At 36.5% G+C, this 25968-nt stretch overlaps 1 pseudogene across 1 annotated transcript in view; it reads left to right on the top strand.

Moving 5' to 3' along the window:
- The first annotated feature begins 515 nt into the window (after nt 1-515).
- Nucleotides 516-25968, top strand: part of LOC143234372 (uncharacterized) — a 42853-nt pseudogene continuing 17400 nt past the window's right edge. The window contains exons 1-4 of the transcript XR_013018639.1: nt 516-752; nt 9599-9830; nt 25179-25270; nt 25711-25845. The product of XR_013018639.1 is annotated as an uncharacterized LOC143234372 (transcript). The remainder of the gene's footprint in view (nt 753-9598; nt 9831-25178; nt 25271-25710; nt 25846-25968) is intronic.

Raw genomic sequence — 25968 nt, 5'->3', positions numbered from 1 at the left:
GCCCTTTCAGCCGTGGGGCGTTATAAAGTGACAGTCAATTCCACTATTCGTTGGTAAAAGAGTAAGTAACCCAAGAGTTGGCATTGGGTGGTGATGACTAGCTACCTTCTCTGTCGTCTTACACTGCTAAATTAGGGGCGGCTAGCGCAGATAGATCTCATGTAGCTTTGCGCGAAATTCAAGAACAAACCAACCATGTTTATATTATTTCTCCTGTCCCATAGAGTGACAACTTATAGTTGTGAGATAAAACGAATCTTATTTCAGCTGTTTTGTAAAAAGATATTCTTTTTTATTATTTATTCCCCTAAAAAGTGGATCAGAAACCTGAATTATTTTGTATGTCGGACGCAGGGTTTAATGGCTATTATCAAATATGCAGACTTTGATCACAGTTATCGACTTTTCTGGGTCAGAATAAAGATTGGAGTCGCATGTTCAAGAGAAACAGGTCATTGGTGTATTTTCTTTCAAGTTAAAGTTTACGAATTTGTAAGTAATCAGTATCAACTTGTAAATAAGATAATTCTAAAAAGTGCCGAATCGATTGTCTTTATACTTATCAATATAAACTGTGTTGTACCTAGAAATAGCTCAAGGTTTACGAACCCTTATTAAAACTAACATTCACATCTCTCAACTGTAACTCCCGTTGAATTTGTAAAAACATGGCGTCCTTACGCACGAGCGCTAAGGGTTAAAGCTTGAATTTGTCTGGAGTTAATGTGTCCCTCGTTTGTTTTCGTTTTAGGGTGAGTATCTTATTTTACTTGAATAATTAAATCGACCTTTTTTATATTTTATTTCTTTAAGTTCATTGCGAGGCTTGAGGGATTCTTATATTTGTCGTATCAACTGCTTAGGTACGATGCACATCGTATATCTACGATACACGATTGTGTGTAAGATGTTGCGACCTCTATAATTTTTATCAGCTCGTGGCTCCAATTCCACGTTATTGCGCCCCCCCAGTGGCACAGCAACATGTCTGCGGACTTACAATGCTAGAAACAGGGTTTCTATACCTGTGGTGGACAGAACACAGATAGCCCATTATGTAGTTTTGTGCTCAACTTCAAACAAACAAACAAACAAATCCACGTAAATGCATTTAATACACTCCAAATAATTTTAAAAAATAACAATAATATAGCTCAATCAGGCATTGCCAAGTTGGACATATGTTTAAACTGCATAATCTTTAAAAGTTACTACGATGTTTAACCGGATTTAAATCCCAATTTTCAGTCCAGTATGGTTGATCATTATAACGACAATATTAACTTGGTTCCATATCGTTTCGTTGTTGTTTTTTAAACCATTTAATTTGTGGAACGACAAATTTGCATAAAACACTATTGTACGAAATTACTATAATACGAGCGACGTGAAATTTGTTCAATGCAGAAATCGCATTAAGCCTTCAAGCTTAGCGCTGAACGGCCTTCCCCTTTCTTCTTTTTCCTCGTGACACAAAGCTGGGTCTGTTTGTTTTTGGAATTTCGCACAAAGCTACTCGAGGGCTATCTGTGCTAGCCGTCCCTAATTTAGCAGTGTAAGACTAGAGGGAAGGCAGCTAGTCATCACCACCCACCGCCAACTCTTGGGCTACTCTTTTACCAACGAATAGTGGGATTGACCATAACATTATAACGCCCCCACGGCTGAAAGGGCGAGCATGTTTGGCGCGACCGGGATGCGAACCCGCGACCCTCGGATTACGAGTCGCACGCCATTACACGCTTGGCCATGCCGGATTGACCGTAACATTGTAACGAGCTGAATAGCAGTTTGGCGCGAAGAAATACAGATTACGAGTCGCACGCCAATGGTAAGGGAAGTTTTAAATACAAAAAATACAGCTGGGCCAATGGGAAGGGGAGTTTTAAATACAAAAATCAATTTTAAAAACATGGAACATCGACAACTTGTCGCGATGACGAGAAGCCCGCTTGAAGCAGAAACGGCTGGTATGGGTAACAACACTTTTCTTAATAAAGCAGAAAACAACCTTTCGATCTTCCCAGGAAGTGTGAATACCCCAGCCCTCCCGAGATACGTTGACGACTTGTATTTTAGTTATTTATTATTGGTGGCTGTAAATAGGGTGTATGGATCATATTAACGGTTTTCAACAATGGAATATAATTCTAGTCTCAAGTTGATTATAATATTTACACTATCTAGTAACTTATATTTAAACAGAAGTTACTTTTACACGACCTGGGACGACTGTTATGTTGACTGTACACGTGGAGAGTTCGATTCTAAAGGAGTTGGGATTTAATACATTTTTATCTGCAGACTCGGGTTTCCGGCTCATCATTGTACTTAATAAGGCACCGCCTCTCTTCTTACCCAACTGTCTCTCACACACAAGAAGCTAGTGGAAAAAAACAAACCAACATACCAAAACTACAACAAAGTAAAACAGGCGAGATCTGCGTCTGGTAGATAATATCCAGTGTTTGGAACAATCTACTTTTGTACTGACTTGCATGCTGACCTGGCCCTACTTCTAAAGCTGAGGTCAAGAGGCCTACCAACTCCAGCCGAACCAGTTTTTCTTCAAGGCTTCGACAAGACTCGACTCTGCGCAAAACCACGGGTTTTAAAACGTGCAGCTAAGAAACGGTAAGAAGGACGCTAGTGATCAACCTTGCTATCTCCCTGCACTCAGGGTGCCCTTGAGAACTCTGTGATTTCTCGCATCACTTCCCAGTAATGGTTCGGTCCTACTATTAAGTTTGTGGGTCTCCTTACCTGCTCTCCGGAGAAGCCAACTTACAGGTCGTCTGCACCACGTCGTTGTTCCAGTCCGGAGTGTACAAGCTAGCTAATTATTCTCCTTCTGTATTGTTCAGAAATACTCGAAGCAATTCACGCTTCTGATGCGTGAAACGAGAGAGTCACTTATAAAGTTTGAAATGAGCCTTCTTGTTGTCCTTCCCATTGTCTTTACGTGACTGTTACGATATAAATTGTCTACAAAAACATTGACCATTACAATATATATATATATATACAGATTTACGTGGGCAAACCTGTTGGCTACACAGCTCGACAAAAATATGGACGTTTTGTGCATAATTTGATCCTAATATCGAATATTTAAATTTATGTTGTTATCTCAAATAACAATAAAGTTATTCAACTTCATTTTGTGGGTTTTCATTTGCGGACACCCTGTGTATTATAGTTTGCTAACATATATCATAGGTGTCACTCCTTGGAACAGTGTCGCTCACTGTGTAAACCATAACTCTAATTTTTCTCCAATTTTCATTCACCAATAATGGTCTTCAACAAAGGATATTTTCCAGTTACCTTAGTTTTGAGAAAAACGGATGGTTTGTTATGATAAGTAATGCCTATATTTCTTCAAGTTGCAGGGAATTGCTAATTCAAAAAATATATTATTCTTATACTGTAATAGTCTTCGGAACCTTGTGAATTCAATTTTTTTAATTTTCTACAGCTTTATTTTTTAGGATACACGGTGTTTCTTGTTATGTTCCGTTTATTTTCCTACTTCGCCGAAACTATTTCTTCTTAAGGGCGCGGCGTGGCCTTATCAATTGCTTACCAAACTATGGATTCGAGGGTCCGTGGTTTCAGTTTCAATTCTCCCTCTAGTGGATCAGCAGTGAACTTGAGAGCATATAATGCTAACATTCAGGGTTCAACCACCTTGCAGTGAGCACAGTGCAGGTAACCTTACAGCGGGCACAGTGCAGGTAACCAATTTTGTAGTTTTGTCTTTAAATAGCAAAACATTTCATCTCGTTTATGATACGACTGTTTCATAATTTGGTCTAATGAACCTGTTAGAGTGTTTTTACTGGAAATCTTCAGTAAAAACAGTCTAACTTATGAGAACTGATACAGCGTGCAGTTCTCGACTGGTTGTGATAGGAGATTTTTGAGCAAATGTTTTTTGAACTTGAGAGTTGTTTTCTTAGTGCAAGCCTACACAACGGGATATCCGTCATTTGACCCACCAGGGTACAGTTCTTGGTTTGTTTTGAATTTCGCGCAAAGCTACACGAACGCTATCTGCGCTAGCCGTCCCTAATTTACCAGTGTAAGACTAGAGAGAAGGCAGCCAGTCATCACCACCCACCGTCAACTCTTGGGCTACTCTTTAACTAACGAATAGTGGGATTGACAGTTACATTATAACGCCCCCCACGGCTAAAAGGGGGAGAGTATGTTTGGTGCGACTGGGATTCGAACCCGTGAACCTCAGATTACGAGTTGAACGCCTTAACCCACCTGGTCATGCCAGGCCGCACGTTTCTTACAAGGTTCAGTGTTTCGGTGGTTTCTTTTTTGCACTGTAAACGTCTTATACGTCCAGTCGTACTGGAAACTATATAAACTCTATTCACGTTTATTTCGCCTATTAAGTAGCATTGATTGTTGCCACAGTCGCTCAATTAACAGCAAATGTTGTTTATTGCAACTGCAATTTTTAGCTAGCAGTAAATATGCAGAAAACATTGAAAGACCAAGGGCTTGTTAACATAAAAGGCACTTTTCAAGCATTGTAAAGTAAGTATGTTTTTTGTTTTGTTTTTTAGGGGTGAAGAGGAAACATTGAGGACTATAGGTTACGGGTAGCCTTCTGGTACACACAGGGGAGAAATCCATAAATGAAAGCAAACATTTATTGCCACTAGTTGGTCTGATAAACATTTTTACTATCTGAAAGCAAACAGTAAATTATCGCGTATTAACATTTAATAGCATATCAAACATTTTTTTTTTATTATGTGACATTATAACTCGTAGCAAACAAGGTGTGGAATCAGGTGTGTCTTATCGTAGTGACATTTTTCATGATAAAAAGCAATAATCAACACACAGAGCCTAAAAATAGTTTATTTTTTAAATACATAAAAGTAACAGTTTCAGGTTTATAGCTAAAAAAAACAAACAACGATAAAATATTTCTGCACAAGTTTGTGATAACCAAACTGTTTCTGAACGGACGTTTTCGTGCAGGTATCAAAGTGAGACGAAAACGTCATATGTACTCTGTGTGTGTGTGTGAAGTTTATGTTTCTGTGACATGCGTACACAAGTCACGTGCCGTTAGAACTGGCGTGTGGATTTTGAAACATTACACTGAAGAGTGGCTTCGAATTCACTATTTTTTAACCCATGTTCTTGAGAGAAACAGGGCGTAAATGTCATACATTTACATGCCGCCCGAAGCCACAGATTTCTGACTGTATTTGTTTATCACGCTAAACAGCGTACTGCCTCTTTGTCGTTTGTGATTGGGTCGTTTCTCACTCATATCGTTTGACCGTGAACCGCTACGGGCCCAATCAACAGGTATCTGTGAAATTTCTTGTGGCGTCACGCTAGAGGGCGCAACAGTCAGCAGAGAGATCTTTGCTATGGACGCTGTCAGCTGTGGCGGGAATTAATACGGTTTGCACATTGAAAGTTGAAAAATTATTTTAGAGATTATGAAGTTAACCTAATTGTTGAAAGTTAATGAAAAAAGGTTTTAGGAATCTACTCCACAAAAAATGTTTTGATTCGTGTGTATTCTAGTGCTGTTTTCTAGTTAGTCGTAACAAAAAAAGTGCCACGTATTCGGAAAGCGTTTTATGGGTTTTCTCAGCGCACCTGGCCCTAATATTCGAGTAGCGTTAGACAGTGGCGGAATTGATCACGTGGTAAGAGAGCACAGTTGCCTTGGTACAGGTAAGGGCGAAAACAATAAAATTTTATTCACGTTGTGTAAATGTAAATGTACTGTAGATAATTAAACCTCAAATAACCGACTTGTCACAATACTTCTATCTTACGGTAGAGGTCAGTATACTGTTTTGAATTGAATGCTTTTATATTTTCGTATGTCATAACACCAACTACGTGTGCAAATAACTGGCTCAAATTACTCATTGCTATTGCCAAAAACGTAGGAAAGTTTCGCAATATTTAGTGGGATTTATTGCAAGTAATTAAGGTATGTTTGATGATTGTTTTAATATGTGGATGTCACAGTGGTATGTGTGGGACTTAAAATACTAGAAACCTGGGTTCAATACCTGTGGTTGGCAGAGCACAAATAGCTCATTGTGCAACTAACACGCAAACAAAATCGTATGTTACCAGGAGCCTTGCAAACAAATAGTTATAGATTCACAAGCAGTTTCATTTCTAAGTAGTTTAAAAAAAATGTGTTTTAAAACACAACGAAGCCTCTAAATCTAGTATTAGTTGGTTTTTTTTTTTTACAATAAACTGCATTATACACCCTACATCACGAGCGGTGCGAAAGGAAATGCTTAATTTCTGAATATCTAGGGTAATCAGTCCCAAATTTCAAATACGTCAACAACAACGATACCAGGAATAAATGGCCGCACCTATTTCATCTTAAAATATTTTATTGTTTTGCTGGCGTTGGTTACAAATAAAAGCAAAAAAGTTACACTTTTTTTTTCTTAAATAAAACTGCAACTACCAAAAGACAACCTCGAATACTGTGTGTTAAAACGTTCCTAGACATAAACATTTAATCAAATACAAATTTAACAAATGCTCCAACCCTATTCTAGTGATTTTCGTAAGAAAACACTGCAGTCGAAGTTCTGATGTTTCTTGACGCTGGTGGTTATACATTACACATAACATCGGTTAATAATCTGTAATTTGTTGAGTTTAGTTTGTTTTGTTGAGTTTCGTATAAAGTTACATGAGGGCTATCAGCTCTAATTTAGCCGTGAGGGGTGGAGGGAGGCAGGTAGTCAATACTACCCACCGCCTACTGTTGGACTACACGTTTACTAACGAATAGTGAGAGTGGCTGAACATTATAACACCCCCACACAGCAGCTGAAAGGGTGAGCATATTTGGTGACGGGGAATCGGACCTGCGGCCCTCAGATTGCGAGTTGAGAGCCCTAATGACCAGACACCTATTTGTAAAGGACCATAAAGTATCAACGGACTGTGGCACTTCATCTTATTTTAAGAATTAGATCATTACGAACCTTTTAATTGTACTAAGTAACATGAATATCCTTACGTTATATCACCATTCATTGTATCGAGTGTTGAATTTGTACTAAATATCCAATTCATAGTTAATCTTATGAAACAATTCATTAAATTTAAGGCATAATAACGTTTTTTTTTTTTTTTTACAAAGATTATATGTTTTAACGCAATAAGCCGTGTGCGCTCTGTCAATTGCAAGGAATCGAACCTAGGAGTTTAGCGTACAAGTTCGGAGACTTACCATTTACTCACTAGGGGAACGTCACAGATATTACATGAGTACTTATTAGGCTTTGGAATTTTTCTCCGTCTATTATAGTACATTCTGTGCGACGAATGATATTTCTCCATAAAGTTGTTAAATAGCTTAATATAATGCTGTCAGTGTACACTGTTTTCATACAAATCATGAGTATCAACATAATTCATTTATGTTCCGCTGTTGTCTGTGTTTAGTGTCGCAAGTAACATGTGAGATACAGTGTTAATTGCTGTAACATCAACTTACCACTACTGTAATGTTTTAATACCCGAAAATCACGTCTCTTATACTGTCCTTTTAATAGATATTCATGGATGTGCCACACTTTTAACTGTTTGTTTCAAAAACCATTCATTTACTTGCGTAACAGTGTTAACTGTTCGTTATTTTTTTCACCTGTGTATCGCGTTACGCTATTGAATGATCTAATAACTCACGAGTTACTCACGTGAGACAACTGAATGTTTGTGCCAATACCTAACAATAATTAATTACTTAACCACTGTTAACTTCTTGTATTAAATAATCTTCTCAAATTTGATATTAACGAGCATTTCAATATCAATGAATGGCTCTATTCACTATTAATTTTAATATTCTGAGTACTAAACAAGCAAAAGTACCCGTCCCCAGTGATGGTAATGATTAACTTAATTTGTCAATTTAAATTATTTCATGGACTTTTTAAAAGGTTAGTTGGGTTCATTCTTTGTTTCTTACACCACCCATCTCATAAAGTAAATTATTGAACATTTCAGTCATGCTAAGAGCCATTCAATAATAACATACAGTAAACTTACATTTTTATTCTTTAAGTTTGTTTGTTTTTAAATTTCGCGCGAAGCTACACGAGGGCTATCTGCGCTAGCCGTCCCGAATTTAGCAGTGTAAGACTAGATGGAAACCAGCTTGTCATCACCACTAACTAATGCCAACTCTTGGGCTACTCTTTTACCAGTGAATAGTGGGATTGACCATCACATTATAACGCACACACGGCTGATAGGGCGAGCATGTTTGGTGGGACGGGGATTCGAACCTGCGACCTTCGGATTACGAGTCGAACGCCTTAACCCACCTGGCGATGCCGGGCTTTACGTTACGTCGCGCCCCTTTTGGTGTCACAACAGTATCAGTGTAGACTTACAACGTTAGAAACCGCATAGCCCAACGTGTAGCTTCGTGCTTACTTATACTTAAGTTACGTCGCATTTTGAAATGTGATTTATAGTATGAGTAAGTTCTAACAATTTAGTGTAGAATATTCTCCTCACAAAATAAAACGTATCACCTACGTTATTCATACCTGTTCTACTGGCTTTTCAAATGTGAATGTTGAGCTTTGTCTGCGTGCACAGCCAACAGTGGTGTGTAAGATTGTTCATATTTGTGTTTTCAGCTAGAAGTAGCCACAACATTCGTTTCAATGTTGTTTCTTTTAATACTCGGAACTCACTTGCCTTACACTGTTTTCTTTTTAAATCCTGAGAAAGATTGTGCATGGCCTAGTGGGTGGTGAGCCTGGATTGTGGTTTGTGTCCTGCTTACTTAAAAAGCAACATACTCACAGAAGAGTGCTCTACACTTTAGAGCCATGAGTGTGACATTGAAATGACCTTCAGTCCCATCCTTCGCCCAGATGAGAATTGTCCAAGAGTTGTCAATGGCTACTGCTGATTAGCTACCTCCTCATTAGTCTCTTAGCTCAAAATTAGCACACATATGAGCACAAAGTTCTTGTCATCAAAGAAATCTTTGACAGTAAAGTCATTCTTAGTAAATTGGGTTGTCATCAAAGAAATATTTGACTTTACTGTCAAAGATTCCCTCAACTTTACAGATTTCATCAAAGTCAGTTTTGTAGACACTTAAGAGCACATTTATTTTCACCATTCTGCTATAATTGGTCTCATCTTTGAAAAGGAAGAACTTTTTTTTTTTTTTTTTTGCGTCTGAAGAGACCAGAATACCAGAAAAGGCCTTTCTGTTATTTCTCTCAGTTGTGACTTATAGTCGACTTTAGTCTTTATGTAAAGAGTTAGGCCAATACATTTGAAAATAAGGAATCACAAACAATAATTCAGAAGTTCTAACACTTGTGTAAATGTGTTTTTCATCTGCGGACTTCAGAATAGAGGTAGTACAAAACATTTTCTCGTTTGTAACACGTTGATTTGGAAACTTTAAAATAAACCTAAGTTATTAATAGATGACTAAAGATTCAAATTTCTTTTAAATATGACGATCTGTTACGGTTTATAATAATAAAATTAATTATATAATTTAAGTTTCGTAATAATTCCACTCGAACAGTTTCAGTTATATCGACAAACATGTGGACTGCATGACAACAGGACCACAATTTGCGATGGCTCCGGTCTTGAACTCTCCTACCAACCCCTCTTTATCTCCGAACCCTATAAAAGGGATGGAGAATCGCCTTCGATACATGATGACGCCCCGTAATTCTATGTCCATCACTTATACTAAAGGACTTCTCAACATGCCTGGTCAGAACAACTGCTTTCTTAACAGTGCTGTACAGGTAAGATAATATTCACGTTTATTGAAATAATAATAAAATAATATTGATTGAATTCTATGTATACTGTAAAACGATTTGTTTCTCCTTAACGAAAAGCCCCTCCGCTAGTGCAGCGGTATGTCAACAGATTTACAACGCCAAAATCAAGGGTTCGAATCCCCCTCGGTGGGCTCAGCAGATAGCCCGATGTGACTTTGCTATAAGAAAAACACACTCCTGTTACCATGAAACTTTCTCCAGAGCAGCTTTAGACTCTCTAACTTAGACCCTAACTCTTTAGATCCTAACTTAGCAAGAGTAGAGGGAAAGCAGCTAGTCATCACCACCCACCGCCAACTCTTGGGCTACTCTTTTACCAACGAATAGTGGGATTGACCATAAAGTTATAACGCCCCTACGCCTGAAAGAACGATCATGTTTGGTGTGACGGGGATTCGAGCCCGCGACCCTCAGATTACGAGTCAAGTGCCTTAACTACCTGGCGACGCCGGGCACTCTTAATGGCACAGCGGAAAGTCTACGGCTCAACATTAAAATCCGAACTTCCATATCCGTGGTGGGCACAGCACTGATAGCCGATCGTGTAGCCGTGTAGTTTCGTGATTAGCTATAAATAAAACCTAAAATCGATTGCGAGTGAAAAAAGGTCTAAAAATTAATATTTTCAATTATGAGTTTTTTTTAAAAAAGTTTTAAAAGGTTAAATTAAATTCTTAGTAAATAATATTCTATAAAGATATGGATGAGTGAAAAAAGAAAGGCTCTAAAACCAATTGATTCAATAGTGAGTGAAGAAACGTTGTTCTGGAATTGTTATATTCTACTACAAATAAAAAATAAAAGTTTTAAAATTAATAGAATTATTATATATAATTATTTATGAAGTAAATCAATGACCTCTATATAACGATATTCCGCTGTTTGTTCGAAGCTTCCGTTTGGTGGATTTTCACGTGCTGGTTTGACCTTGTTAAATTCCTGATCGTTAACTAGTTTTACTACAGTTTTTTTTTTTTTTTTTTCCTGATAGAGAGCGCATTACGACAAATACGATGACACATGAAATGAGTGTGTAACTTCCGTTAGTTCACTCTGTGACGGTGCTCGCCACCTGTATATCCACACCTTTCTTTCTCAGAACTTCCGACATGCTTTATACATTAACCTAAAATACCATAAAGATAACATTTACGTTGAAGCCTAACAACATTACTTATAACAGAGGTGAAGCGAAGAAAATAAATTCTCTTATATTTACGTTTAAGCCTAACAACATTACTTATAACAGAGGTAAAGCGAAGAACCCTTATATAAATTTTCTTATATTTACGTTTAAGCCTAACAACATTACTTATAACAACGGTAAACCGAAGAATCCTTATATAAATTCTCTTGCACTCGTGAAATTTAAAATTACAAATATTCTGGGGGGAGGGGGAGACAAAAAGCAGTTATTTTTATGTGTATTGGATGTCGAAATGCACCTAGACCGTGACGCATACTGGAAAATCGCTGTTTAGTCAACCTATACGCTTGATAGGCTCGCTGTTTTATTCAACTCTTGAACGGCGGTCATTACCAGTAGTTAATGCTGCTACCCACAACACACCCATTGTTTAAGAGTTAATAATCGAGGATTAGTGTACAGTTGGAGCTTAATAGATAGAGCTGTAGTGGCTTGGGTTGTTAAAAAGTAGTTAACCAGCAAAGCGCTAACGTTTTAGCCCAGTTTGTAAAGCACTTACCTGGCAGGTTTTATGATAAACTGAGGTATGATAAAATTAACACACAATCATACAGGGATATTGAAAAGTAAGGAGGATGGTGTATACCTGAGAGCTTAATAGCCACTGCCATATTTGAAAGTAAGGGGGCTAGTATATACCTGAGAACTTAGTAGCCACTGCCATATTTGAAAATCAGGATGATTTTGTACACCTGAAAGCTTAGCAGACGTAGTTATATTATAATGTGAGGGGTTAGAATACACTTGAGAGCTTAACTCAGTTGTATTTGAAAGTTAAGGGTTAATATGTGCTTGAAAGCTTAATATAAACAGTTTTATTAAATTTAAAAGTTTAATCGAAAAAATTTCCTGTTATATTTAAAAGTCGGAATGCGTTTAGGAGCATAATGTACAGTTATGTTTTAAAACAATGAATAGGCTTATACTTTAAACCTTTAAGGGTTTAATAGTCTCGTTAAGGGGCTCTGTTATTCTCTTCAGGTTCGATCTTTCACATCAGCATATTGTTATAAAGTCAGTTGTTCACCGTATTATTGTGACATCAGCTGCTAAACATATTATTGTAAGATTAATTGTTCAACGTACATTTCGCCTTGTAGTTAATTATTATAAAAACAACTGACTTATAAAAACGTAAGGGATAGAGCAGAACTTGTTTCAGCGGTATCTGTTAATTTATTGGGATTGATTATATCTGATTTTAATAGTGTTTTTGGGTCCCCAGTGCTTATGTTTGTTTTTTAAAGAAAATATGCTACTGATCTCACAAACGTGAGGTCTTCGATCTCTTTCTCTCGGGGTTTGGGTAATCATATGTACTCTGGAGGGTCAGGTGCGCTTTGACCTCTTCCTCCTTCTTACATGGTGATGCAATATAAGTCTGAGTTTACTTCGACCCTTTTCAGGGCAATGTCCATGTACTAGTTTCATACAGTTATTTATATTATTTGCCCTTTCAGCAGGAGGTCTAATTTGATGGTGATTTTTTTTCTCCCTTATATATATATATATATTGTGTTTAAAATATATGTTGATTGGGGAGAGATGTTTAGGACTGTCTTCATCATGTATGCGGTACCAGTCTACTTCACACAATAATTCATTTTTCATCCAATTTTTTTTATCGAAATACGTTATTGTATTATTAGGAGTCTATCTGGTATGGTTGGTATGTTTGAATATTTGTGTATGTAATTAGATGATATAGTTCTTGGAACTCTGTGTGTTTTGGATTGTTTGTAGCTTGGTTTTAATTATTTTGTCATTTACAGTTATCCTCGCTGGAGCTGCATAATCTGTTACTGGTCTAATATATGTTTTGTAAATTTTCAGTATGTTGTCTGTTAATGCTTCACTGTTCTTGCCAGTTAGACCACTAGCGTAGTTGGTTCTTCGTCAGACTTTAATTTCGTTTACATGGTTAATCCATGGTTATTTTGAGTCATAGGTTAGACATAGAAATTTTGCCGATGTGGCAGTCTGAAGTAGTGTTCCATTCATGTATACTTCACGCTGTAGTTTTTTGCGCTTTGTCAGCTTGGTAAAGACGACTAGTTGTGTTTTTGCTGTATTTATTTTTATTATATATTTTTGGCAGTATTCACTTATTCTGTTTAATTGTGTTTGTATGTTCGTGGCTGCTATTGCTGGTGTTGGAGCACTTTTCCAGACTGCTACATCATCAGCGAACTGTGAGGAGAATCCATGATTAGCATCCTTTAGAGGCAAACTGTTTACATACGTGATAAAGAGTATAGGGTTACCTCCCCTTCCGAGGGACGCCAGCTTTTGGAGTAAAGTACTCAGAAGAGGCCCCCTCTACTTTTATTCTACGTTTTCTGTTTTCCAAAAAGTTAGATACCAAGCGAATAATTCCACGCGGTAGTCCCATTTCATTCATTCGGAACCTAAGACCATTGTGTCATACAGTGTCGAATGCTTTCTCAATGTTAAGAAAGCAGACAACAGTGCATTGTTTTTTGTTAAAGTTATTTATTATCACTTCAGTTAGTCTGATTAATGATCAGTTATTTAGTTGTCTAAATTTTCTGAAGCTATTTTGCTCTTCAGGCAATTTAGAAATTATTTCCAAGTATGTAGAGAGTCTATTACTAATTATGCGTTCTAAAATTTTGCCTAAAACAGCTGGTCAGACTAATTGGTCGGTAGCTATTACGTTAATTGGCTGGCTTTCTTTCCTTGTGGAACATTAATATATCAGCATGCTTTCCAAAAAACTGGTATGTAATAAGAGTGCTTTTAAATGGTGAAACAATTTCGGAGCGTAAGGGCTTCGCTTGGCTTCTTCTTTGTGGGTATGTTGGATTTTAAATACCCGGAAGGGTCACATGCAAAAGACCTCTTCCTCCATCCCTAACTTTAATGTCGGCTACTACTATGCTGTAGTTGTAGTGCTTTAGGACCAGAGTAACACACAGTACTCTGGCCCTTTTAAGGTCTTCTCAACGACTCATTGTTAGGTTTGAATTTCGCGCAAACCTACATGTAAACTATATGCTCTAGCCGTCCCTAATTTAGTTGTGTAAGACAGGGGGCTAGGCAGCTGTCATCAATACCTACCACCAACTCTTGGACTATCTTACCAACGAATAGTCGAGTGCATTAACCACCTGGCCATGCCGGGTTATATTGATAAGAAAGACAGATTTTCGTTAGACGTACATATCAAATTTGGAAGTTATTTTGAGTCTTTTTATCACGCATGTCAACTTAACCAAAATAAGAACATAAAGTATTAGTGACTCAAATAATGACTTTTCTTTCTGAGTGTATGAAATTATTTTTGTTTTAAACGCGTTAATAAAACTGGTATAATCAATACAATATTTTCTTACTTTAAAAACCGATACAACGACTGGCATGACCTGAAGGTAAGGTCGTTGGATTCGTAAGCTGCGGATTTAAATCGCTGTCACACCAAACATGCTCGCCCTTTCAGCCGTGGGGGCGTTATAATATGACGCTCAATCCTACTATTCGTTGATAAAAGAGTAGCCCAAGAACTGGAAGTGAGTTGTTTTGGCTAGCTACCTTCCACACTAGTTCATCATTGCTACGTTTGGGACAGTCCTTCGCTGGTACAACGGTAAGTCTACGGATTTACAACGCTAAAATCAGGAGCTCGATTCCCGTCGTTGGACTCGGCAGCTAGCTCAATGTGGCTTTGCTATAAGAAAACACACATACGTAAGAGACAAACTTAGTAGCGTAGGTAGCCCCCAAGTAGCTTTGTGCGAAATTAAAATAAAACAAACCTGTACCCAAGACACCAACTGTAATAGTCTAAAAATAAAAATATACCAAATATAAATTTTCTATCGATTATTATCTAACTTCTTCAATTCTTATTTTGTTCGTGTTGTATCACTTAAGACTTCCGCGTTCGTATTTATGATTTGGTTTGCCAAAAAAAAAAAAAAAAAATGCTGTTAAACAGATACACAACGGAATGTCTGTCTATGCTCTTCCCACCATCGGTATCAAAACACGATTTTAATCATTATAAGCCTTCAGGCCTAACAATGAGGCCCCGGCACGGCCAGGTTGTTAGGACTCTCAACCCATAATATGAGGGTCACGGGTTCGAATCCCCATCACATCAAACATGCTCTTCCTTTCAGCCGTGGGGGCGTTATAATGTGATGGTCAATCCCACTATTCGTTGGTAAAAGAGTGGCCCGAGAGTTGGTGGTGGGTGGTGACGACTAGCTGCCTTCCCTCTAGTCTTACACTGCTAAATTAGGTACGGCTAGCGCAGATAACCCTCGTGTATCTTTGCGTGAAATTAAAAAAAACAAAAAACAAATGTTATCAGTATCTGCATATCCGAGCACATCGAATATGTCGTGGATTGATGGAATATAGAAACAAGGAAATTACAGTGACTTATATAAAACTTACATAAATACTACACGAAGAAGCACGTGAACTTCCGCAATTTATATTGTTGTTGATCTAGGTTGAAGTTGGGAACAATTTTTTGTCAGTTTGAGGCGCATATTCCTGTAACGTCACAGAGATGGTGGCGAGAGTCGAAAAACAGGTTGAACTGGAATTGAAAATGTCAAATGGTTTTATCTGGAATGTTGCCATGTCTGGGATCGCACGATAACCGTAGCTACACGTGAGTGAGCTCAAATGTTCGTTAAAAAAACATCTTTAAAAAAAAAGATTCCCGTTACGTCATACTAAGTTTTTTATAGAATTGTGATGTCATCATTCTAGTTGTACCATGTCAATATTCACAATGAAACAAACATTATGTGTTTGTTTTTTTGAATTTCGCTCAAAGCTACACGAGGGCTATCTGCGCTAGCCGTCCCTAATTTAGCAGTGTAAGACAAGAGGGAAGGCAGCTAATCATCATCACCCACCGCCAATTCTTGAGCTACTCTTTTGCTAACAAATAGTGGGACTGACCGTCACATTATAACGCTTCCACTGCTGAAAGGGCGAGTATGTTTGGTGTGATAGGGGTTCGAACCCGTGACCCTTGGATTATGAGTCGAGTGCCTTAACCATTTGGCCATGCCGGGCCAACCTTATGTGATTATATATTTCTGGTTTTATATATATATATGTGTAGTGTATGGCACGAGTCTGACTTATTCTAATTATAACCATAGTGTGCACCTTTCTCTTAAGTTTTTTTGTAAATATACCGAAAGAGAATTATGTGTTGGTACATCTGTAATGATTGAGTTTACACTGACACACTGATGTATGTATATTGTTAGTAGCTACTGATTCCGTGTTCAATTGTTAACTGTATTTTATAATCTGTGTTTAGTTTCGAAGTTAATACACACGAGGGTAACCTTACCTAGAACTTTTGTGCGCCTAACGACATCTGGTGGTTTTATAGTTTCACGTAAAAACTGATTTCGAGGCAACCCTAACAACTTGTCGTACCACGTGTTTATGCTTAAACTGCATACCAAGTAAATAAACAAAAAACAAATAATGTAACTAAAGCAGTTATAAAAAATATTATATTCTTGCGTATTTTACTGATGTAGCTCAACGTCATTGTGAATTCATCCGCATCCACTGTATTTTCTAGAAAGTAGTCCATTGAACTATGGTTTTTGCTGCTGTATTTATGGTACTTCAGATATTGTTTTCAATTTTTCCCTCATACTCATATACTGAATATATCATAATTGTTTTATTCATTTAACAGAATAGCTTAAGAACAAGCATATATTGTGAGATTATGACTGTGGATCTTTGTGGTTCTCAAACGTTTCACACTTGTATTACTTTTTATTTTTGTTGCTATTTCAAACCTAAGCCTAATCTTAAAAAAAGACAAAAACCCAGTAAGAAATTTTCGTATTTTAAACACTTATCCATTAATACGGAGGATGCGATTGTTTTTTTTCATACACGATTAAAGAATATCTGGTAACATTTTTGTTAATTTTAATAGAAGAAAATACTGGTGAGTGTATGTAGGTAGAGGGTGAGTATATGAGTGAGGACAGTAGTATGTGTATGTACGGGGTAAACTTGTATAGAGTGAGGATAGTAGTATGTGTATGTACGTGGTAAACTTATATAGAGTGAGGATAGTAGTATGTGTATGTACGTGGTAAACTTATATAGAGTGAGGATAGTAGTATGTGTATGTACGTGGTAAACTTATATAGAGTGAGGATAGTAGTATGTGTATGTACGTAATAAACTTATATAGAGTGAGGATAGTAGTATGTGTATGTACGGGGTAAACTGATATAGAGTGAGGATAGTAGTATGTGTATGTACGGGGTAAACTTGTATAGAGTGAGGATAGTAGTATGTGTATGTACGTGGTAAACTTGTATAGAGTGAGGATAGTAGTATGTGTATGTACGTGGTAAACTTGTATAGAGTGAGGATAGTAGTATGTGTATGTACGTGGTAAACTTATATAGAGTGAGGATAGTAGTATGTGTATGTACGTGGTAAACTTATATAGAGTGAGGATAGTAGTATGTGTATGTACGTGGTAAACTTATATAGAGTGAGGATAGTAGTATGTGTATGTACGTGGTAAACTTATATAGAGTGAGGATAGTAGTATGTGTATGCACGTGGTAAACTTATATAGAGTGAGGATAGTAGTATGTGTATGCACGTGGTAAACTTATATAGAGTGAGGAAGTAGTATGTGTAGGATAAAGTAGTATGTAGTATGTAGTAGTATGTATATAGTAAAGTGAGGATAGTAGTATGTGTATGTACGTGGTAAACTTATATAGAGTGAGGATAGTAGTATGTGTATGTACGTGGTAAACTTGTATAGAGTGAGGATAGTAGTATGTGTATGTACGTGGTAAACTTGTATAGAGTGAGGATAGTAGTATGTGTATGTACGTGGTAAACTTGTATAGAGTGAGGATAGTAGTATGTGTATGTACGTGGTAAACTTGTATAGAGTGAGGATAGTAGTATGTGTATGTACGTGGTAAACTTGTATAGAGTGAGGATAGTAGTATGTGTATGTACGTGGTAAACTTATATAGAGTGAGGATAGTAGTATGTGTATGCACGTGGTAAACTTATATAGAGTGAGGATAGTAGTATGTGTATGCACGTGGTAAAGTATAGAGTGAGGATAGTAGTATGTGTATGTACGTGAGTAAACTTATATAGAGTGAGGATAGTAGTATGTGTATGTACGTGGTAAACTTATATAGAGTGAGGATAGTAGTATGTGTATGTACGTGGTAAACTTATATAGAGTGAGGATAGTAGTATGTGTATGTACGTGGTAAACTTGTATAGAGTGAGGATAGTAGTATGTGTATGTACGTGGTAAACTTGTATAGAGTGAGGATAGTAGTATGTGTATGTACGTGGTAAACTTGTATAGAGTGAGGATAGTAGTATGTGTATGTACGTGGTAAACTTGTATAGAGTGAGGATAGTAGTATGTGTATGTACGGGGTAAATTTATATAGGTGTTGTTACAAATTTTGTTTTTTTATATTAATTATGTCGTGCACCATTGACATTAACTCCATGTACCGTAGTTTGAGAATCCCTGGTCTGGAGAAGGCTCACTGGATAAACAAAAACAAACAAAACTTGGTCTATACACCGAGTTCTGTGACATTTTGTTCCTCGATTTCAGTGGCTCAGCGATAAATGGACTAGCTCTAACGCTTAAATCGGGTTTCGGTACTCATTGCACAATAAACCCATTGTGTAGCTTTGCGAGGAACAATAAACAAACATTTGGTTTCCTGACTGTAGTTGTTGTGGCGAAGGTGATTTTTTTTTAAGACATATAGTTTATTTACATACCTAGGTGGCGTGAACATTTTTCAGAAATGGTTTGATTGTTGAAAGGTAAGCATAAAGTTAAACGGGAGGCTATATATGCTCTTCCCACCACGCGTATCGAAACCCAGTTTCCAGCGTTTTATGTCCGCATACATAGCGCTGTACCACTGAGGTATTTGAAATCAAACAAAAAAAATCGAGGCTCTAACAAAGCAGGGTAAAAGGATGTAGTTTTTGGTCAGAAAAATCAAAAGTTGCCCAGTAGCTAGCCTAAAGACTAATAATTCCTCAAAGTGTTTTGGAATAAAATATGGTTTCATTAGTTACATTGTTAATTTTAAAACCTCTCTGGTAATCAGAATTTTCAAAAGCACCTTCTACGTTTCCTATTCAAATGTTGTTTTTTTATTTCGAATAAACACGTCCCCTTCTTTGTTTAACCAATAATGGCGTTTTTAAACACCAGTGTTTCTTCACATACCGATAACAACAGATGCTTTGTGTTTTCAACTCCATATTTGTGTATTTTGTCCAAGTATTTTAAGGTTTTGTGTCTGTATTCTGTCAAATTAACGGATAACACTGTGTTACAACATTTTTACTTTTTCTTGTTCCTGGGCGAAAAGTGTTACTTCAATTAAATGGAAAAGATCTATTTTATTGTTCAAACTTTGCTTTCGTGGCCTGGGAGCGTATAACGAAAACATGACGGGAGACTATATTTGGGGAATGATACGTGAAAGTGATTTACATTACAGTCGCAAATCTCAAAAAACTACTCACTTATAAACATTTTTGTATAATTTTACTATATATACGTGTAAATCTTGATTCATATATTGTTTTATTCAGACCTTATGTAAATTAAAATGTGCAAATTTGTCTGTTTTTACACAGAAAATACATTATTTTCTAAATTTCATTATCCAGGTCACAAAAGCAAATTTTGGAGGGAATAATGGCCATTTCTGTACTGTTACAACATAAGCGATTAACAGATAACACGTACTATCCAGGGACAACATTTGTGTTACGTAATGTAATGGGGGAAGGATTCAGTATATGATAATCACAAATTGACTCGAGAGGCTATAAATACATTGCCTTCATAATGCTCAACAGAAAGCTGATGTTTCGTACAGGAACTTTCTAACATATCTTTTTCGGATGGCTTTATTAGTCAGAAAAAAGGTATGTTATCTATTGTGTGTATGACATTTGTGAACTGTTCTTTGTGTATAACCACGCATACGTACAGCTTTGTGTTATTTGGTTCCAAATAGAAGCAGTTCTTATTTCATGCACGACGTGCTTAGTTTGTCGATCGTGATGTTCTTATTGTTATTTTTAATTAGTGAAAGTCTTTTTTCAGTGAAACTTCAGGATAAACAGAACAGACACTTGGTCTTATTTTGCTAGGTGTCCTCCAGTGGAGGAATATGTGTCGTCAGTTCTTTACATATATTATGTTATACTTATTTATCTTCAGGTGGACAATCTGAGGTGGTGATTATTCAGGCGATTACAATAAATATTGTGTATTTTACAATCTTGCTGGAGGCCCGGCATGGCCAGGTGGGTTAAGGCGTTTGACTCGTAATCTGAGGGTCGCGGGTTTGAAGTCCCGTCACACCAAACATGCTCGCTTTTTCAGCCATGAGGGTTTTATAAGGTGACGATCAATCCCACTCTTCGTTGATAAAAAGAGTAGCCCAAGAGTTGGCGGTGGGTGGAGATGACTAGCTGCCTTCCCTCTAGTCTTACGCTGCTAAATTAGGGACGACTAGCGCAGATAGCCCTTGAGTAGCTTTGCGCGAAATTCAGAAACAAACAAACAATCTTGCTGGTATTATTTTTGTAACTTATGCTAGTTACGTGTAAGGTCCGGCATGCCCAGGTGGTTAAGGCAATAGACTCATAATCTGGGAGTTGCGGGTTCGAATCCACGTCACACCAAACATGCTCGTCCTTTCAGTCGTAGGGGCGTTATAATGTTATGGTCAATCCCACTATTCGTTGGTAAAAGAGTAGCTCAAGAGTTGGCGGTGGATGGTGATGACTAGCTGTCTTTCCTCTAGTCTTACGCTTCTAAATGAGGGACGGCTAGCGCAGATAGCCCCCGTGTAGCTTTGCGCGAAATTAAAAAACAAAACAAAAACAAATGGCGCGTAATCAATTATTGTTTATATATATTAATCTTGTATTTTCCGTAAGCCTATTGATAAAAATGTATGAAACAAAATACTGAATTTTTTTTTTGCTTTCTTGTTACCCTGATTATAGAGCTCATAAGAATTGTGGGTCAGGGTGACGGTTCTTCAGGTGGTCCATCTTCTCTTTACTGAAATTGATAAAACACTAAAACTAATGCTTAACTAACATCAGATTAGATACCTATAATTAATTGGTAGTTATAAAAGCGTGAAGGTGTGGCAGGTGAGGTAGGTTGTGGAGTGACAGTCCACCTCCATAGCCACAGGATTTATAACAAAATGATGGAATGTGAGATAAGATTAATTGAACACTCCCTGTCTACCGAATCACGTAATCAAAGGTACTTACAAGACAGAGCAAACATCGGTTGTGCGCTCTACCTTATTGTAAAATAATGTATGTGAGGGCGTGACTTCAGCAACTTTAGCACAAAACACTTGACTACTTATCGTGTTAAAAATCTTTGACTTGTTGAAGGGGTGATGTCATGTACACGTGCTCTTCGAGAGGTTACTCCAGTGGATTGTCACAAAGAATGCATTGTTATCACTCAACACTAACAGTGCAAAAGCAATACAGTGTTTTTTCAACAAGTTTCTTTTCAACTGATGCCATGGTTGATGCGAGAAGGATTGTTCCGTGAAAAACGTTTAAAGAGGTAAAAAGGCTTGTGGCATTTTTAGTACATCGTTGGAGAAAGGACCCTTGAAATGGTCTTGCGATGTTGTCGATTAATCGTTATATTATGCTCTGATCCTTCGAAAAAGTGACCACAGTTTTCGAGTATGTCATCTAATGGGTCAGTTTGTGAGAGATCATAAAAAAAACCACTGTTTGCTTTTGTATATTAACATGTTTATTTTGACCACGAAAGAGAAGCTACAAAGGGAGACGTTGATTTAAAGAAAATTATATTCTTTGATATTTATCTGAAGTGTAAAGGTAATTTTTAAAACTTTTATCCGAATGCGAAAATCCCCTTCCCCGTCTGCACTACAAATGTTGAAAGTCAACAAAAAATTCCTTTCTAATTGTTAAACAGGAATTATTTGTGGCTCGTGATTTGAAATTTTGCGTAAAGGTGATTGAAGACTGTCTGCGCTAGACGTCCTTAATTTTAAAACTATAATTAAGAGGAAAGGAAGCTAGTCTCCACCACCCACCGCCATCATTTGGGCTACTTTTGTTATATCATATAGTGGGTTTGATCGTCAGCATTATAGCATGTCCTTGGCTTCATAGTGAAGAAACTAATTTTCTTTAGGTGGTAATAGGGTACAAAACCCAAGATTTGTAGACTTTGACTTACTGTTGTTGGAGACCGAAACTGTGGATGTTCATAGCAATGTTAGAATGTAATACATTTATAGTTTGGAAACGACCTTAGAAGATACATTGTTGAAATTTCTTACGTTTGCATAATTCTGAACATTGGTAAGAAATCCAATACCAATATATGCTAGGTTTTTGTCCACATGCTCTCTGTTCGCCACAGTACTTACACTGATAGACACTACCGTACAGATCCTCCAATACTGTACACGTCCTCTTCTGCCGTACACATTCTCTTTCGACCAAGTTCGTTTTGCAGAGAAAGCTGCAAATTCTATAGAGGGGAAAAGTGTTAAAATATTTCCGAGTTTGAAGGCTAAACCACAAGCAAAGTAACTACTTCACAAATCTTGGTTGATAAATGTTTTTCATTAAAGAGTTTGTTATAGACTTTTTGTCCTCCAGTGGCACAACTGTATGTCTGAGGATTCACACCGTTAAGAAACCAAACCGTGTTTCGATACTCATGGTGGGCAGAGCACAGATAGTCAACTCATTGTATAATTTTGTGCATAATTCCAAACAAACGAACATTGTGGGGTATATATGTCAATTAGTAATAGCAAAGTAATTGTGGTATACTTAAACGATTGAAAGTTAACAGTATAAATGCTATTAAAAGTCAACATTTTGGTCGTAACCACCGCCTGATAAATGTCTCTTGTGTGACGCTTCGAGGTGTACTTTGCTTGTAGTACTCACTACACACAAAAATAGCTTCTAAGTATTCAGTATTTTGATATTTTTTATGCTTGTTTTTAAACGTGTTTGTTAAGCGGGGTTTTTATTGGATGCTGTATCTACCGAGCGAATAGCCAATTAATGAACACCAACCTTTCTTGAATCACGATTGCCGTATGAAAAAACAACAGCAAACATGCAAATATAAATAATATGTAAAAGACGTCGTCAGTTTTTGTATTCAAATAAGAAAACGTGTTAATGTGTATATATTTACCGTTTATTATAAACTTATAATTAATCTATACGAGTTCATTACTAAACCTAAAGGGTTTTAATGAAGGAAGTAGACTGTTGTGGTCAGAAACTATGGAATGCAAAACTGCAAGGCCTATCAAGAAGTTCGTGTTTCTCTACGATGCAGGAATGTTTCCGAAAATTTAATCTTTATTTGAGTTTAGAAGTTACACGGTAATTATATATCATTTGTCTTGAGAAATAATATTATCCTCCTAAACAGCTGTGGAATTCATCTGAAATGGCATAATTACTTGTTAGAAGTCACACGGTAATTATATATTATTTGTCTTGAGAAATAACATTATTCTCCTAAACTGCTGTGTAACTCGTGAAATGGCTTAATTACTTGTAGAACGGTTTCACCAATATCAGAAGAAAGTGCGTTGATATTTAAACGTCAGTTCTTCAAAAATCTTACTCTAAATTAAATTAATACATACTTATTATATATTCACGGCGTAATGTTATAAAAAATTCAAACAAAATTAACACAAACATAAAATCCACCATTAACCCTTAAACGGTGGCCATCATCAATTGATACTGCTACTCACAACATTCCTGCTGTTTAAGGGTTAAAGTTATTTGGAGTATCTCTCTTTATTTTTTTTTTTATTTGCATGTTCTTTAATGATGCCTGCTGGTTAGGGCCGCAGGTTTGAATCGTTAAACATGATCGATCTTTCAACCGTGGGGACGCTATAACACGGTTGATCTCACTATTTGTTGGTAAAAGAGTAGCCTATGAGTTTGCGGTGGGTGTGGTGTTGAGTAGCTGTATTCTGTCTTGTCTTTCACTTCTAAGTTGGGGTCGGCTCAGCGCAGATAGCCCTTGTATAGTTTTGCGCGAAATTCAAATCAAACCAAACCAATAATATATATATATATATACACACACACACATATATATATATAAAGTTTTAATGGTAAACTAATAAATAACTTACTGTATCATTATATCACTGTTATGAACTAAAAGAATATTCAATGTATTTATTTTTATCTAAGTACAATGGACACATAATTGATATGAGATATACTAATATAATTTTCCTTACATTTGACACCAAAAAGACACATTTCTAACATCGTGCAATTCAGTTGCATTACCGGTTTCAAACCATCATATTATTAGGCCTGGACTTCCCTGTTGCAATACAAGTTTAAAACTTGTATTTAATTTTAGCCCTTCTGCCCTTTTAATTGGCATAGTTGTCTTTTGAAAATGGCTTAAGTTTATTTATGATGTTTCAAGAAATAATAATTCTGCGTGTGTTTTTTGTAGAATTTCATTTATAGTGTATGATTGTTTACAGATGAATCAAAAAGAAAAAGGTTTTAATATACAGGGTATGTTAGTTAGTATGTTAAAACACATAATACCTGTACTTGATTTGTTTCGAAAACAAACAGAAAAATAGTTATAAAACTGTGTAGTATACCCAAACAGTTCCTCTAGTAATTAGCTAGAAAATATTTATAATTCAAGTTTGATAAACTTGCAACTCATTTTCAAGATTTTCTGGTTGACAAAGATATATTTCTGTGATAATAAATTAACCTGTTTGGTAGAGAGTTTCAGTTTAATGCCTTGCTTATTACCACATTTAAAGTATAACCTTTGTGAGACTTTTGAACATGTTTGTAGCTTTAGTAATTTCATGGTTGACTTACTGTTTATCATCAGGATATGGTAATAAGGCATTGCTATAAATTGTTATTTTTATAGACTTGTGATGGTAAGTCACAGTGTAATTAAGAAACGTTTTTTTAAATTGTTACAGGTCCTTTGGCATTTGGATATATTCGGAGAAGTTTCAGAGAAATCAAAGGTCACGCGTGTATGGGCGAATCTTGTATATTTTGTGCTTTAAAGGTATGTTCAAAGAAAGAGCACCAGGAAAGTTTATTGTGCTCGTTTCAAGAACCACACTTAGTGTCAACTGTGTCTTAATGTGGTTATAATGCCTTCAAAGACCAAAATTAAGAAATAAAAGATATATATGGAGAGAATTAGAGCTATATATTTCATAGAATATTTGTGATCTTTAATTTGTAACAAAAAATATGAAATAATAATATTATGACTCTCATATGTATTTTATTTGAGCAGAACAAAATCTGAACTTATGTTCTTTGAAATACTAATATTTCATGCTTGTGATTTTTGCGATTGAATAATCAATTGCATATGGGTGAATTTTTGTAATTCTGAAAAGAAAATTATATTTTTAGTTCTTAATGCAATAACATTTTGCAGTCAAACATTCTTTAAATGAAAACAAAAGTCAAATGAAAAGTTGTGTTTTTTTGTAGGAACTCTTTGCCCAGTTCCAGTATAGCCAAGAGTCTGCTTTACCACCAGATGCTTTGAGGCGTGCTTTAGCAGAAACATTTTTTGACCAACGTCGTTTTCAACTCGGTTTCATGGATGATGCAGCAGAATGCTTTGTAAGAATAACTTTTATGTGTTTTTCTCGTCATGAACACAGTCACAGTAAATCTTGATAATGATACAATGTATATTTGGAGTTAGGACAACTGGGGAGGTTTGGCATATAAGTACAATCATTT

The sequence above is a fragment of the Tachypleus tridentatus genome, chromosome 12 (assembly GCF_004210375.1).
Source record: "Tachypleus tridentatus isolate NWPU-2018 chromosome 12, ASM421037v1, whole genome shotgun sequence".
NCBI lineage: Eukaryota > Metazoa > Arthropoda > Merostomata > Xiphosura > Limulidae > Tachypleus > Tachypleus tridentatus.
Note: the sequence above shows the minus strand (reverse complement) of the source record. Positions and strands in the feature narration are given on the sequence as shown.